General features: G+C 40.1%; 1 protein-coding gene across 3 annotated transcripts in view; it reads right to left on the bottom strand.

Moving 5' to 3' along the window:
• The window catches only part of CASR (calcium sensing receptor), an 82,179-nt gene that overhangs the window by 56,843 nt on the left and 12,383 nt on the right, over nucleotides 1–12,953 (bottom strand). The window lies entirely within an intron of this gene.

The following is a 12,953-nucleotide window of genomic DNA, read 5'->3' as shown; positions in this document are numbered from 1 at the left end:
GCAAGTGTCACTCAACTGAATTGCTCTTAATTCCTAATTTGCAGGATTAATAGCTTTTCTAGGGCTGAGTTTAGAAGATACAGAAGTGTTAATGGGTACTGTGTTCACAGCCCACAGACGTAAAGTCCACGGCTACTCTATAGAACAACCCTGCGCAGGTAACTGGGAAGTTTCTCCATCTTTCCCAGCTCCTAGTCTGTCTTTTTCCTCTCTCACAAGGAACACCTCTGGGGTTGACATGAGGGCTCAATTCCCCTTAGCACAGCCCTTCTTCCTTGCTAGGCATGCCCATAAAACAATACGGTTGTGTTATGCTCTTTGCGTCAGGGCATTTTTTAAAGATGCACTTCTCTACAAGCAAATGAAAAGAGGCTTCAGCTCAATTACTGAATGCCAACGAATGCCAATCCAAGAACATAATTTATGAAACTGTGCTGCTCTACTCTGGCTTGGAAAGAATAAGAGGGAACTAGCCTTGTTATCAACTCCTGGATGCACTATACCCTACATTTGTCTTTAATTTTTGTCTCTCTTCTGTTTAGAAAATAATAGGTTAGAAGGACAGTCACCAGGATCAGGCCATTTTAAACTGTTTCCTTTCTGTGCTACATCGTGAGGCAGGAAAGAACCGAGGAGTGGTGGAATGATGCCAAAGTAGTTGGTAATTTATAAGTAGTTAAAATTACACAATTTAGTGCAGTGTTATTGAAAAGAAATGTCACACTTTCTGGTTGGCCAGCATAAGATCTGCTGGTTAGCAAGCTGAAAGGTTAGGGAACATGAAATAACAGAATCAGAACACTAGAATAAGGAAAAGCATAATTATCTTTCTCTGAGTTAATCAGCCAGCTTTTGATCATTCTTTTACAAAATAGCAGGAGCAAATAAGCTCGGATCATGTAAATAAACATGAGAAGAAGAATCTTGTTTGTATCAGCAAAATTCTTCTTTCCAAAACCTTCTGTGATGCATCAGTATTAGGTGCAAGCCACTACAAAAGTCAATCTCTCTGTGAAGTGCAGTTTTTAAACAAACTAGGATAACAGGTTTCTGATAACAACGTGGTATGGTTTTGCTGGAAGTGATGTTCTCCCAGAGCCGGTGTGGGGAAGGATCCTTGACAAGATACCTGTTTCTTTCTCCTGCCTGGCTGGGCAGCCTTATGCCAATCACTTTCTTTGTCTGGAGCTTGGCTTCCCAACTTGTAATAGTGGCCAGAAATAATTTCAGAAATGTGATGCTTCATCCATGTCAACAGATGTCAGACTGAATATCACCTGAATCAAAGCTGATTCAGATTTTTCTCTAGCAAAAAAATAAAATAAAATACAGATTTGAGAGTTGAACATTTTTTCCGATTCACCTTTCTCAAGTGAAAACCAAATTTTGCTTAGTAATTTACTTTAATTTTACTTTATTTTATTTTTAAAACCTCTGCGTCTGAAGCAAAACACTGTATTTGATCTCATTTTTTCTCCCTGCAGAATCCTCAGTGAACCAAACAATAAGGACAACTGTAATTCTGAGCCAATTTCAACATAAATCCAATTCAGAAAAAACACTCAAGTATGCGCTCAACTTTAGTGAGACTTGACTTTAATGAAATTTAGTGGATTCTAAAAGCTTAGCATGTACTTCAGTGGTTTGCTGAATCAGAGACTAAAGTAGCCCCTGGCTGGCTGTTCTATTCTCATTTATACTATTATTAAAAACAAATAAACACTTTCTTTGTGTTGGATGGTTTATTTTTACATTAAGTCCAGCATGATTTATTAATAAATCCATATAGATTGTTTGTGGTCTTTTATTCTACCATTTATCTTACGTTTCTAGTTCTCTACTGTCCCCAGATGTATTTTTTTCCTATTTTTCCATGGTTTATTTGCTATATTTTATGATTTTCTGAACGGAATAGTTATTGTTTGTTCTCCAGCTTTCTTCTCTCTCCTCCATTCATTCTAACGCCAAAACACTCTTTCTTATTTTTGCATTTCTTTTGCCTGTATACTATGTGTAACCTCTTCCTGTTAAAGAAGGCAGGAGTGAATAGGGTCCTCAGAAAAGAAAAATAAGTTCAATGTAAAGGGAGTCTCAGTAAGCTCATCAGAAATGTTGGACTCTAACAAGGATACAAGCTCTGCTGGACCCATAAAATAACTAAACATAGACCAGGGGAAGGCAAAGAAGAAAATCAAGAGTAGAAACATGGGCATGGGGGGAGGTGAGTAACTGGCACGGACAGGCACATGTCCCACTCTAGTCCTATGGTGAGAGAAGGCACGTTATGCTGACTCTTCCTTGCAGAACCGGCTTGTGCTAGCATGTCTCATGGGGGACGGAGCACAGTGTGGAATACAATATTGTACAGTATACACTGACCCCTGAATAGGAACAGTGACCCTTATCTGCCCATGCAATGCACTGGAAGATCAATGTGATATGCAAGGACTTGTTTATCAGTTCTAATTATTTATATTATTCACCTAAGAAATGCTGGCTGGGTGTGTGGGGCTGCAGCTCCCTGCTAAAGGTGTCAGTAAGGTGATACCACAGACCCATGGCATACAGCCAGTACTGACTGGCAAGTAGCAACACCAAAGCAGCAACATGCAAGCACCCAGCATAGCACTCCCTCTTCAGGGATGCACCATATTACTTACACGTATGAAGCAAACTTTCCATGATAATTTGTAAAAGATAGAGAGGACAAGTGTAAACGTTTTTTCAATAATCCCACTTAGGGATTCATCTTGAACTCTACAGATGCATCTTTTCTGCCCTGTAATGTATGAGGATGATGGAAATTACCATCCAGATTCAAATCCATTTGGTGTAAAAGCCTGCCTCTAGCAGTACCCAGTGATACCTGCTTCAAAAGCGTTGTGCTAGACAGTTACAGTAGTTAGAACATTTCTAGCTCCACTAGTCAGCAGTTGGTTAATGTCCTAAGCAAATAGTTTTGTGAAAAACAGCCATAGAATAAAATAATCACCACCTTAACTTTTTTCCAAGCTCATTTCTCTCCACAACTGAGACTCACACGTTCCTGTGAAGAAAATATATATCCCTGAGTGATATTCCCCTATTGGAAATTCCCTGTTATTCTCCTCAGTTGATACAATCACCTAAGATGTACCAATCTCACCAGTGATTTTTTATTGCACTACTACTGGAGGTCATCGGGAGCTCCAAAGAGTCATCAAAATAGATCTTGAGCCTTCACCTTAGCTTTTTCCTGCAAATTCTGGCAGTACAGCTCAAACTGCTGTGAAGATGCGATTAACCAAATTGGCTAGATTTGGCACTGAAGCAGATCAGGAGCGTGGCTCTTGCTGGGGAGACTGCCCAGGCGAAGAGCATGCTGATGTAAGAATAACACCTCAAACTGCTGCAGCTAGATTCAGAAGAACATGTCTAATAATGCTTAAGTGTGGGCTTCTTTTTGAGATTTATCTCAACAGATCTATTACTACTCTTTTAAACCAGAAAAAGGCTACAAATTGCATCTTTCTCAATTCCAGATTTATTTAGCCGGTGAATTCAGTATTGCATCTGATTCTGCTACCACATTCTGCAAGAAGTTTCATATGATTTAGCTGGTAACTAAGATGTTGCTCAGTGTGAGTAAAGACAGCAGAACTGAGGTGAAGTTAGGGACAAGGAATTCAGCTTCTAAAATAATCTGCATTCAGAGCAAAGGACTTCATTCTTTTCATTGTACAAAAATAAAATTCATAAAAGTGCATGTGTTACTTTTCTTTCAGCACACAAAAACTTATGTGCTTAAAACAGTGTATGACAGAAAATTATAATCCTTTTTGGCAGAGCTCCTCTCTGAAAAAAAGCAGGAGAACCCAGGATTGTCTTTGATGAGTCTAGTTGCTAGGTTTTGCATTCTCTGTCTTTCTAAATGGAGCCTTTTTTCCCCCTTGTGTTAGACACTTACAACATAATTTTTTCCAGTTCATAATTTAAGAATGATTGGCGAAGGCTACCAGAGCTTCAGGGCAGGACAGATGACCCCCTCCACTGCATCATTTCTATATCCAGCACAAAGAGTTCCCAGCAGCTTGGGAATAGAAGCAAATACGAGCTTTGTGTCATGGAAAGAGTTGAAGAGCGCCCTGCTTTATTGCACAAGCTGGCACGGTACAAATGACTTGAAGGCCCTCAGCTGGAAAGGGAGCCTGGCTGCTGGAGTACCAGTTGTCCTCCAGCAGACCCGGGATTGCCCAGGAGCACTATAGACCTGGGGGCAGGCTGCGGCGGGGAGGGAGCTCTTGACCAGCAAGGAAAAAACTAATACCAGAACCACTGGAAGATACATGAAGGCTTTCATGGTCTTCACGGCCCTATCTGCCACACCGTCCAGAAATCAGAAGACGCTGTGGCCACCCACTTTCTCTGTACATCCCTAAGAAACACAGCTGCGTTAATTGACCACAACGTGGCAACCCCTCGTTAACACAGTGCTTTTTTAAATAATATTTTTTAATTGACTTTCCCCCACCTCCTTTCTGAAGGTGATCTTTCTGGAACAGAAAAACACCCGGGGTCACACTCCGGTGAGTCCCAGCCACCTCGCCCGCCTGCCAACTCTGCAGCTATACGCGCTTCATCTCCGGGACGACGGTGTGACTTTTGGAAGCTCCATGCCTCATTTAGCCCTGGTAATGGCCTAATTGGGTTGGAAAAATGCAGGAGCAGGAGCGTGATAAAAAAACAGCTCTGCTGTGCTTATTTAAGTGAGTGGAAAAAGAAAAGAAAAGAGCAGAAAAGGAAAAAAACCCAACAAATCCACATTTTCTACCTCAACTAGATATTTATGTGTGTATCTTTGTTTATAATGGGGCATTATGCTGACTGGTTGTGCTGTTGTCAGGATTAATGTGGCAAATGAACAAATGCCAGAAGAGGGCCAGACCTGGATGCGTGTTTCACCACGGGAGCCATCGCCCTGTCCACAGCGCTTCACTCCATCCCCACATGGTTCTCAGTAGGGGCAGAGTTAATGTGTGCTTTTGTTATCTACGTGGGAGGGGAAAGGCAAGTGGGAGGAAACTCGAGTGACAAGAGTCACTATTCCAGACACAGGATAGAAGGAGCTCGTGCCATTAACCAAATGTTTGTTTACCATTTCTTAGCCATACTTTTGCCTTTCCTGGAGGAAGTTTGCTCCCTACCAAAGGAAGAACATCCTGCCCTCTCTTGAGCTACTCCTGTAATTTTTCCTGACAGCCTATAAAACCCCTAAAGGGAATATTACCTCTTCCCTCGGGAAATCTCAGAAAAAGAACTGGAAGGAGGCAAGACAGACCATTTTTAAGTTTCAAAAGGTGAGGAGCCTCTTTATTTAGGGATCTGTTCTCCAGTAATGACGTGAGTGCAGGATCAGGGGATAAACCAGATTCCCATTCACCAAAAGATAAACCCAAAGTGTACTTCATAGTGGAAAGGACAGCCTTCCCTTCTGATGGTCCTTTTCTCATGTGCTTTCATCATCCCCAACAAGACCTCAAGTATTCAGCTGACTTTTCCTTCCTTTTCTCTCTGTGAGGGAGCCCTACCATATCTCAGAGTGGAGTCCCCTTAGGCTGGAGCCAAGACTGTTCATACAGCACTGAAGCTATGGAAGTGAGCGTGAAAGCTATACTTGTCACTGTGTAAAGGACAACCTATATCCATTTTAGCCTTAGGGACTGGTACAAAAATATACTATGCTGTGCTTTTTTCAGTCTAGTATTAAAACTTCCAAGAATAGATATTTGGCTGATAAAAGTTCCAGGGGACCCTGCTATAAATCAGAACACATCTTCACTGGTGACATTTTAAAAATCTGATTGGATTTTGGTGGTCTTATTTACAGCACAGCCCTATAAACATTTCCACTAGCACAACAACAGGGGCGACAAACAATACGGAGCAAGCATGAGCAGCCAGTGGGAGGAAAAAAAATCAAGGATTTTCAGGCAGCCCCTTATGCTTCATTTGGGAATCTCACTGGAATTGTTCCTAATGACTTTGTACTCACATTTCCTGCCCACTTCTTATTACAATTTCCTTGGTCACTTGAAATAAACTGTGTTTAACTTGAAATAAACCGTGTCATGGGGGATGTGCTCTTGTGAAGAGTATGTGCTGTACCTGTCAAGTGGCCAGTAACAAAACAATGGTTAAGTTTCCCAGGGCTCTAGCGGTAACATAAAAGTTTCCCTGTGGAAGCTGGAACAGGTCAGCCAGAGGCTTGTTTCTGATGGACTAGAAGTTTTAAGTGCTTTCTTCAAACTAGCAATTGCCTAGGTACCAATACTGGTGATGTGGTTACCATTACAATATGCAAGCAGAATGTGGCATCAACCAGTAAGAGAGGACTGGTTCCACAGGATGGACTTGGAGTTTTAAACAGGACAAACATTGAAAGTTGAGAACAATCATCAGTCCAATTGACTGGTAGTGTAAAATCAAATGGTAAATGTAAAATAAAGTGTTAATCCTAGCCAATCACAGGCCAAAACCACACTTCTAAGCACAAAAATATTTATACTAAACCAGAAACTGTCTGGGATAAAAGATGGCAATAAAACATGCTAAAAATCACTTATGTGTAGCGTGGAAGAAAGGGGAAAATAAAAGTTAATAACAATTTCTAAGATACAATATGCAGGGAACTTACGAGGCAAGCTAGTAAAATCAAAGGAGTATTAATAGTTAACAGAGGTAGAGGCAAAAAAGATATTTTTGTAAATATTAGTGTGCTTGAGACTGGCCATGAGCCCATTGCTACATACGGGTGATAAAACTGTAAATGACAATCCAAAAAAGGCGGAAATATCCAATAAACATTTTGTCCTTCGCACATTGTTTTGTCCTTGGAATGAAGCTGGAGAATGTATCATCCCATATTACGTCAGCACAACAAAATTCACTGTAGGTAATAAAAGGAGATGTGAGACGAGATCTGCTAAAATTAAATGTTTTCAAATCACCAGGCCTGAAGTCTTACATAAACTCAATGAGGAGTTCTCCGAACCACTAGTGTTGATACTGAACAACTCATGGAAAAATGGGAAAATTCCAAAGGGTCAGAGAACTGCGAGTGTAGCTAGGTATTAAATAACTACTAAAGAAGGAAGGCCCAGGAAATTATAGGCATCATACCCCAGTATCAATTTTGGATACCATAATGACATTAGTTAAGTCAGCATTCTTTCTAAAAATCAATGAGGATAAAATGCAATGAATGTGAACCATCTTGTCAAAAAAACCCCACTGTTCTTTTTAGGAGAAGCTGACTTAATAAAGGCAACTGTGTAGAGTACAATACGGACTTCTCCAAGGCGTATGACCATACATATTAAAAACCTGCAATTAATAGATTCAAAACTAGTTTATGGATAGATCTCAAAGGTTTTGTTAAATGGATGATATCAATGAGTGGAGTAATTTCTAAAGACATCACTCAGAGGTCAATCCCATTCTGACCCTACTCAATATTTTTTAATCAGTCCTCTAGATAGTAAAATGAAACCACATTTGTTAAAAACTGAGATAAACACAAAAGCTAGCAGTGAAGAAGACAGTTTTAATGTATAAGTGATCACTAACATTGGAATATACAAATCTACAACTCTCCCCTGGGGACCACTGGCTTTCTGTATTGTGCTCAACACACTCATCTTTCTGGTAGCTCTGCATTGAGATGAACTCTATAACCAAATCTCATGTTTCAAGGCTTCTGTTGACAGCCTGCAGGAGGGAGAGGACAGTTCTTTTTTCTGATGCCCAATTTACCCGCACGCTCTAGGATGCTTGAGGGAAGACAAAGCTTCACTGATTGGCAGCAGCTAGACTGGGACCCTGGAAAAGTTGCACCAGTGTCCTGCTAGGACACAGAGGATCTTTTTTTTCTGAAGTGCGTGTGTTGGTCTATCTTGCTCACATGCTGAGGGTCAAATTTAAAGTCAGATAAGGAATTAAGAAGGAATTTTCCATCCCACGAAGACTGGCGAGAATCCCAAGTGCAGCTAACTCACTGTTTTCTCTTTTTATCTCCCTAGACTTGCACAGGGAGATGCAAATAACCAACTTAAACCCAGAGATTTGATAGATTTACAAGATCTTAAAAAAATAAGACATTTCTTCAGGCGATGCAATCACTGCATAACTCAAAGAGGCTTGTTTCTTCTGAGTAAATGTGGGGGAAAAAACATGCATAGTATTTGGGTAAAGGAGGGGTATATGTGATGTTGTATGTCTCATGGCAGTTTTACTGCAAGCTCCCTGGGGCATAACGCAAGCCTAGGGGCATAACAAAAGCCAACGTGTGTATAGAGCATGCTACAGATGTGTCACTGTCAAAATGAGAACGATGTGACACTGAATTCTGCTGCAGATTATCTAAACTTTGGTTGTTGAGAAATTAAGTAATTTAGCAGAGCTGTCATGTTTCAGCTGTTCAGGCAGTCCTCTCAGAGTATCTAAACAAATGACCAGAAAACCAGGTACAAAAGTAGCCACTAGTTACAACTGTTGTAACTACTTCTGGCATTGACATAACAATTTACTGACAAGGGGAGTGTTTCCTATAGTGTCAGCACAGTAAAAGTTGAAGTCTAGGTCACATGTATACTTGTCTCGAGCATAAACAAAAAACCCTGATAAGTTCCAGATCCAGAGTCCTTTTCCTGTGGGTGCTACTGTAGTGAAGCAGAACAAGCCTGGCTTGATGTTCAGATAGCAGGTTAAACCTGCAGTGTTAGCAACGGTGTGATACTTTGTTTTGACTTACAAACTGAATAGAGCAAAGACAAAGCCTCAAAAGGAGAATAAATATAGACAAGCAAGAGGTCATTTCACTGATAGCTCACTTTCATGAGAACTACCCACACTTTCAAGGGGAAGTGCAAACATTGCACCTGAAAACTCGTTCTTAAACCCTCCTGAGGCTTTTCATTAAGGTGATGTCCTGTTTTCTCCTCTTTTTGACTGTACAGATTTAATATTCAAAATGCACCCTTGCTAAGCCCAAGTCTACCAGATCTCTAGCCACCTAAAAGACTTGATGTGATACAAAGTGAATACTCTTAAAATTAATCTATCAATGGAAAAAATAGTCATATTATCTCCCTTCCTGCTATTGAAAAGACAGACCTAAGGTGTACCATGGGAATGCACTTGAGCAAATCTGGATTTCTTTAAACTAGAAGACTCTATGAAAATATCAGAGCAGCAGTGAAAAAGTACCCCCACAACAGTCAAGGCAACAAACATTTAGAAAGTGACTGGGAGCAGCAAATTTTAATCAAATTGTTCTCTTTTTTTTTGTTTTGTTTTACTCGATTATATCTGATAACATTGTTAAAGAGCCTTGCTAAAGGCTCAGCACAATCACCTTTTCAAATTATAAAATGTTAAGACAGACTGCTCCTTAACCTTCAGAAGACAGCATATTCATCTCTCGCTATTTTCAAAGCTGAAGGAAACAATATCAAACATAACAAAGCACCCCCCTATTGGTCCTTCTGCAAGGAATCAAGGAGAGCACAAAGCTAACATTAGCATTTGTAACCTCTTTCTGAGCTTAATCCAAAAACATCGCTAAGAAAACGGTAGTAGGAGGTACTCCAGTAAATATCAGTAAGATTCTGAGTGCTCACTGTATATGCCTTATTTCTTGCCAGCTTCATTTCTTGCTCAATCATTTACTTCTTGTGCGATGTTGAATGCAGTGAAAGAAATCTCTGGTTCCCTAGCCAGTAAATAGAGAGAAAACAATTAGCTTTGACCTCTTCTGTGGAGGATAGAGGATGTTGAGACTGAATCATTGTTCCTCAGCAAAATAAAAGAACAGACTATAATTACATATATTATAATGATACTGCGTACTCCTCTCATAGCTTCTCTCCAAGGATACAAGACTTCCTAACAAACATTAAATTAAGCCTTGCCACCACACTCTTGGAAGACAAATGGCTCTTTGCTACAATTTGCAAGTGGGAGAATATAATGAAAAGCTAATGCTTACACATCTAATTTAAAAAAAAATGCTTTCATGATTTTATTTGTAAATGTTTATTTGATTTTCAAAAAGTGAAATCGGGAAAAGTATATCATTTCATGCCAGCCTCTCTCCACCCTTTCAGCTCTTTGAAGCCTTAAAACATCGAGCCTGTAAATTCAATTCTGTGTCTGGAGGCTCAGCACTAATAGCTCTGTCTGGAACATGGAACATCAGTATCAAGGGACAGTAAGTGTCTTCAGAGTTTAGAGGAAGCCAGCAAAGGACTTTCTCGAGAGACAGAAAAGATTTCTCCTATTTATTTTAGAGAGAGATTAGTAAGAGGGGAGTATAAGAGCATGTTATTTTGATTATCAGCATCCCAGTAAGAGCACCAAAATTAATGTACAGACACAGAAATAAAATGGATCCACATCGCTCTATAACTTGCCTGGGCTCTTTCTCTAGAAGAAATTATTGCTGGTCATTTCAGAACAAGATAGGCTGAGCAGGGATAATTAACCTCCAACCTCAGATCCCACCTTCATCTCCAACAGTTATAAGTTGTCTAAGCACTGAGGCAAAAGGACTTCATATTTCTACCAATAAGTGTCATTGTTAGCAGTGAATATTCTTACTGTTATGACTATTCACCATCACTGTTTTAAAAAACCATTTTTGCAAGCCTGCTATATTCTTGGGCCAGTAAATTCTCTCTGGTGCTTAAATTTTCCACTGACTGACATATATATCCAGGGTGTTTTTAAAAACCTGTACTGATTTTCTGTCTCTCCCGACTGAAGGATGGAGTTGGATAAGTGTCCCCAAACGTATTATTGTGCATGTTAAGACCATCAGGAAGAGACAATGCTCAAACTGTACTTAGGAGACAAAAAATGAGGAACGCTCTGCTGAAATCCAGAAACCCAAGTTCAGCTGTTGCTCTTCCTTCTCCTTTTTCAAAGGTGTGCCATTTTTAACTCAATTGTTCTTACCATGTGTTTGTCATCATATCTTCTATCAAGAACTATGAATCAGATACCATCACTGTTCCTATTTATATATTTGGGTAATATTTCTGAATTTATAAACATATGTTTATATTCAGGTATTTAATGTATTTATGTATTTAGAATCACATAAACCCAGCAGTGTGTCTTTGTCTGCCTGCCAGACTGCTGTTCCCGGCTTTGGCCTTGCTAGTAAATCTGTCAGCTATGCTGTGTCTTCTGGGATCTAGCTACGTTGAATAAAGTTTGCATCATGTCAGTGCAGTAAAAATAAGCAAAGTGATCTTTACCTGCAGCTTTAACGCAACACAGGTTTTAGGGAAAAAACCTGCTGTCTCATTTGCAAAGACACGGGTTCCAAACCAATGTGGTTACACAGGTCCATCATCTTAAGTTCAGGCCTTGAGACAGGCATCTGTTCAAGTACCATTTACTGTCAATGTGCTTGACACATGTTGAAATGGATCAATCACTGTAGTTAGTTTAGCTTTCCCTAAGCCACAGTGCCTTATATAGACCTACAAATATATATATAGACCTATATAGGCCTATTTCTGATGCACCTCCACCAAAAACATTGCTGAATAAAGACAGTTATGATTGATAACAATAGGAAATGAAGAAATTAAGAACTGAAAGTAAGAACTGGAGATTCAGTGAGAGAGAATATATTTAATTCTAAACTACATTTAATCAAAGAAATACTAATAGTTTATGACACACCATAATCACATGCCATTTCAAAGGACACTCCAGACTTGGGTCCTCAAACCTGGGGAGATGAAGCCCAGAAAGAGCTAGGTGATTAGGGACATTGGAAAAGCCCAATAGGCTACTAATCAAATGTTTAGGTATTGATTAAGTCTAAAAATCTGACTCTTGAGAACCCAAGTGATGCTGAAAAGCAGCAGGAGTTTGGCTCACACCTGTCCAAGTATTTGTTTACCATGTAGGTGTCATTCAGAATTTTGAAACCATGTCAGCCACTCCTACAACGAAGCCATGTCAAAGAAAGTTCCCCCATGTAATGGATGCTGTCAAAACTTAAGATATTTTTTCCATTCCATATCAGACGAACTACAAGACCTTTCCCAGCTTTAAGGCAGAAATGTCAGAAACATTGCTCAGGAACACCAGTGCCATTGGCGAGGTGGGCGCTTGTCTGCAACACACAACTTCTGGAGTTCAACCAGGTCTAACTTGGCCCTGATCTGGCTGAAAGACCAGAACCAGGCCATCCTACATTCTGAGTGAGGCACCTGCACATTGGGTTACAGTCATTCAATTATGAAATGGGTCTTCCTCTTTTTGACCCAAAACTGTATTGTGTATTTGGAAAAAACCTTTCCCAACACAACTTATATATGCGTCCATGATTTGATTGACATTATTTCACTTTCTCTGTCATATCCTACCCTCATTTTTCCTTCAGAGCAGTATCATCGAGAACATTCTCAGTCTCCCTCTTCCCTATTCACACAAAGCCACAAGAACCTGCTGTTTTGTTTGTGAACGTACCCACACACACACTGGCAGATAGCTCAGACCCCTGGCTCAGGTCTTGGAAGCAGGGCTTTTAACTTAGGCTGAAGAACAAATCTCTCATCTGCAGCGTTCAAACACACTCTGCCACTGGCCAGACCACACAGCAAGAGGATTGAACTAAACCTACCAACATGGGGAAGGTGTGACAATAGGAGGTTTAGGGGCAGTGTGAGAAAAAGGCACAGAATCAGAAGCCAGGAGGTGGATTAAAAGAGGACACAGCTTTGAACAAAGGTTCAAACTCTATTCTAATTTGTGAGTGCAGAAGAGTTGTTCAGACCAATGACATTTGAGGAAGTTTCTTTCTCTTGCTATAATGTGACCTCAAAAGTTGCCAATATTTGCATACGTGCTTTCTAATTTCTAAACTAATAATGACTTAAGACTACAGAATAGCAAAC

This window comes from Strix aluco, chromosome 2 (genome assembly GCF_031877795.1).
Source record: "Strix aluco isolate bStrAlu1 chromosome 2, bStrAlu1.hap1, whole genome shotgun sequence".
Classification (NCBI taxonomy): Eukaryota; Metazoa; Chordata; class Aves; order Strigiformes; family Strigidae; genus Strix; species Strix aluco.
The sequence above is the reverse complement of the archived record's forward strand: the minus strand, read 5'-3'. Positions and strand labels throughout refer to the sequence as shown.